Consider the following 4,952-nt stretch of genomic DNA (forward strand, 5'->3'; position numbering starts at 1 on the left):
GTCGCAAATGGAACCCTAGGAAGACTCCCTCTTTACCCGGACTCATGCTCTTATAAGGAAACTACCACCAAGGACTCTATAAATACCACACGATGAGTTGAGAAAAGGTACGCTATCTACAGTACTCACGCTGTTGCTCTACTCTCAAGCTATCACTGACTTGACCGTCAGACCTACTTCGGGGAATTAGCCCCGTCGTTAGCTTTCCTTGCAGGACAGTTTGCTCACCTTGCTAGTACCCGATCGTTGACCCCCAGTTTGTCCAACCACAGCTCGCTCGTCACTCCACGGCTCAGTTCAGACATGCTCTCGGCAGTCGCATTAGGTACTCATTCAAATGCAGCTAACACAAGCTTTGGGGGGTTGCATTTAAAAATGTGAAGTAGCTCTCGAATTGTGGTGAATTTTAAATTTGAATATAACTTTGATGCCTCCAAATCTTTATTTTTTAGGTCAAAGTTTGCAGTTACCCCCTTCACAAATACAAATATTTTTTTGTCAAATCACAAATACACCATATGTAGGACCAATGTTGGTATGTTCTCGGGGACGGGTAGACCCACAGACAAGTAATTGACAAATATTCGTTATAAACTATAATTTAGAATCCTAAAAATCCCAATTCAACAACATAAAGATTAACCAAGAAAAAAAAAATAAGGCACGTTTTATTGACTCTTGAAAGTTCTTTTCTAAGTTTTTAATACAGCTAGGTTTTTCATATTCTTTTATATTTGTAGTGAAGCCAAGTTAAAAATTCAACTACCTAGGAAGGAGGATTTTTAACTTATTCTTGGAAAGATTCACAATTTCTTTCTCGGAGACATGAATCTTTTTAAGCTTCCGATCCATCTTCTCCTCCCAAAGTTTAATCAACTCAAGTTGAGATAATATGTTTGTTGACCGCCGAAAAATGACAACAGTATTGCATGTTATTGGGTCATATGCCACTCTAATGGTATAGCTTCCAATGTCTTCTTCTTAAATATATACAACTACGAAGGAGACAGAATAAATTTGTAAATATACTGGACAACTTTTATCAATCTTCAACACCAGAAAATAATAATCTTTCCATTGCAAAATCTTGGTCAAGTACAAAAAAAAAATTTGTGTAAAGACTAGAGGCCTTGAAAGCAAAAGATCTTCAATTTAATTTCCCTCTTCTGTTTTAACTTTACAACTTATCGCATGAGGACGTGTACTTTTCGGGGCTACCATGTGGTTCTCTTTATATTGGCTCAATAAGCAAGTGTTAGCTTTTCTTGACTGACTTGTATGTTTATGGTGTTACTTTTTTTCTGCTATTTTTTTGTCCACTTTTTCTAACGTTTTCTATCCTTATAATAAAGGGTTAAATGGTCCAACCCTAGTAAAACAAAAAATGTATTTTCTTATTTAGGTTTTATTCGAAATTATTTGAAATGTTGTCAAAAAACTATCCTCAATTTGAAGTAACTACCATAACTACTCGTTCTACATCTTAACGTTCATAAATTTCTCTACCAAATTATTTTTCTTAGTCTAAATGAACAAGAATTTTTTGGATAAATTACATATAATCCCCATGTAGTTTTGCATAATGCCAAATGACCCCGCAAACATTTCAAAATAGTTACATAATCCCCTTGTGATTTTATATAAAATGAAAAATGGATGGAATGTATAATCAGTTATGGTGACAAGACCACATATGTTCTAAAAGCGTGTGTGATGAAATCATAATATTCACTTAACCTCCTATGGTTTGCATAAATATTCACCTAATGTAGTTTTTTCATTTATTCACATAATCTCCCAATGGATTTGTACAAGGTAATCAAGTCGTCATTTGATTTAACATTTAAATAAGGGCACTACTGGCATTTCAACTAATGACATTACATAGGTCATTTTCAGTTAAATTTTTAGTTTACATGAAATCATAGAGGAATGAAGTGGATATTTTGAAATGTTAGAAAAGTTTCATTATAATAAATGAAACCACGGGAGGCTATTAGTAATTTACTCTTTTTTTAAAAGAACTTTACACATGGCCTTCTCATACACTCTCTTAACCAATTCTTCTTGAATAAGTTGGCTAGCAGGCAAAGTATGGAATGCAATTCTTTAGGGGTTTAAATCATTGTACTTTCAGTTAAATCTTAAGGGTGCGCACTATGCAGTAGTGCATCCCTTTTATCTAGACGTGTGCTTCTATTCTTCTAGGTGTTTCTCTTCCTCTAACCTATCATGGCTTAGTTGAGCCCTTGCCAATATAGGTTAAAAGTAGTATTTAGATGTTGTCACTTTACAAAAAAAAATGTTAGAAAAACAATAAGAAGAACAGTACCATTGGCCTCCCCACTGCCATACACGATTATATCCCCCTTCTCGTGGTCATGTGGATGAAGCAAGTAATTGACAGAGTATGCTCCAAAGCAATTTGCAGACACAAACGTATATGGGATCCCTTCTGCTTCAATGGCTCTCCTTATCTTCTTCTTCTTATTTAGGAATTCTTGAAAGGAAGGCAGCACAGTTCTTCTATCTTCTTCGCATCCAAAATCTGACGGTAGAAACCTCTGACCACAGAAACGATTAAGGTCTAATTTCTTGAGCCCATTTGGATTGCAATAATTTGGGAGTTTTTGTAAAACAAAATAATAATAATAATAATAAACACTTTAGAACTTTTTTTTAAGTGTGATATATGTAAAGTAAAATAAATTATTAGAAAATGTGTGAAACGAATATTCTCTTGAAAATCCAAAAATTTTATCCACAAAAAATGCAATCCAAAGATTGGGAAGAAATTGACCATAATTTGATGCCTCTACATTCAAACAAGTTAAATAGAAAGATACATGCATACATATTTACCTATGTGTGTGTCTAAGAAGTTTTGGTAGGCATCGATTAGATGACACACACACATACCTTGTGAGTGAGACAAGTATTGGTGTGCTCGTAGCCACAGATGAAATGAGAAACCGGCGCTACCTTTATGTTACCATCAACTTTGATGGCCTCAATAATTTTCAATTGGTCAAGAACTTGAGGACATGCTAATGCAGAAATCACAATATCAACTTCTTTAAGAACCGACACTAGTTTCTCATGCTCATCCAATTCACCCTTCAACAGTAATGCAAAATTGAAGTCATACTCTCCCGATATGGTTTGTGTGTATACTATATAGAGTATATATGCATATCTATCAGAGAAGAGACATATAATTCGATGCAAATGATATTGTTGCTGTTACCATTTTGATTGCATAACAAAAAGGGTAAAATAAACCTTACCTTCTGTGGTTAATCAATTTCTCACATAAATCCTCTATAATTTCAAAATCTATACATAACTTCCTCATGATTTAAACTAAAATGGCAAAATGACGGAAATGATCCTTTATAATGGAACCCACATAAATGTTGAGATTACTCTTATTTAAAAACTAAAATGGTTAAAGTGATTAAAAGATATAAATATAATATGTATGACACTGGGGTTTGTATTTTACCACACAACTCCCTTTTGGTTTATTGTTTACCACATAATCCCTTTATGATTTTCAAAATATATACATAATCCCCAGGTGGTTAATAAATGATTTCAAATTTTACATAGGGATACTTTTGATAATTTAATTAATTCCATTATGGAATGCAAATTTCATTACTTTGACACTTTAGTTCAAATCAAGAGAGGGTCATATATAATTTTTGAAACCACAGGAGGTCATGTGAAAAAAGCACTAAATTACAAGGAATAAAGTATATTTTACCCTAACAAAAATGATAGGGATAATTCCAAAAACTTGAGTTTCTGACAATTTCAGATAGTACCCTTCTAAATTAAGTCAATTGTGGTAATGTTCGATTTACTTTTAGAAGGTTAATTCTATAGATAATTGAGTTTGGTGTGTGCATAAAATGCATATCTTGACTGATTGGTCCCACTATGATGGGAAAATCCTATTCTAGGTTTGCACAAGCCTAGATCATATTAATAGGAATGTGAAGAGAGAATCACCCTATTGAATGTCAAAATTCCCGCTACGTACGTAGTGCTCGACAATATGCATAATCTACAGTTGCATGTGATGCAAACAATATAATGTGGAATTCTCCTTTAGTTTTCTCATCCTAAATACAGGATTCAGTTTACCCAAATCCGATTGTTGTTCTCCACTTGAACCACTTCAACCTTCCTCGTCCCTTATTAACAAAGAAAGCATGCAATCTATCATGTAAAAGATTATTACCTTGAATATTGTGACACCCGAAGAATGGAACTCATTAAGCAAATCTATCCTGGGGGAGGTAGGGCTGGAATAGACATAAGTTGGATATCCCAAATTTGTGCTTGCCTTCACCATGTAGCTACTAATATATCCAGTCCCCCAAAGGTTAGGATTTTAGTACTCTCATTTCTTGCCATTTTCTAGCTAGTATTGCTTCAATCCCCAAAATTTTTTTTCAGAGAGGATGCTGCAGGGAGCCACAATCAATTCCGCTAATGCTCATGTAACTTAAAAGCAGGGCTAATTTGAAAATACTGTATTGATTGCAGCTTATTTCACAGGATATGTCCAATGAAAAGACTCAAAGATTTCTGGATAGTGGTCCACGAATCCCATGTTTGTCTTGTTAGGTTTATAATTAAAGAATTGTATCCTACATTGATTTGAGAAATGAAAAAAGGGTGGTTAATATGTAAATAAGGGATCGTGACCTGATAGTTTAAGCTTTTGGATCAAAGTTAGATTTCTGACTTACATATTAGGTCTCTTTGACAGATTCTCTTGAGTTTTATCCCTAACAAATGGTATTGGTGCTTCTAGTTACAAGACTCAATTACTTATTGGTAAGTGAAATTTTCTCACAGTTGGACTGGTAAAATTTTCCTCTTGGCAGTGGATCAAAATGCCAATGAAGCTTAGCTAGTGTTGGAACAGGTGCACTAGA

The 4,952-nt window shown here is 34.2% G+C and overlaps 1 pseudogene; it reads right to left on the bottom strand.

Annotated features, from left to right (window-relative positions):
* Window positions 1-329: 329 nt before the first annotated feature.
* LOC113713939 (eugenol synthase 1-like) lies at window positions 330-4,425 on the bottom strand (annotated as a pseudogene).
* Window positions 4,426-4,952: the final 527 nt, after the last annotated feature.

The sequence above is a fragment of the Coffea arabica genome, chromosome 10c (assembly GCF_036785885.1).
Source record: "Coffea arabica cultivar ET-39 chromosome 10c, Coffea Arabica ET-39 HiFi, whole genome shotgun sequence".
NCBI classification, from domain to species: Eukaryota; Viridiplantae; Streptophyta; class Magnoliopsida; order Gentianales; family Rubiaceae; genus Coffea; species Coffea arabica.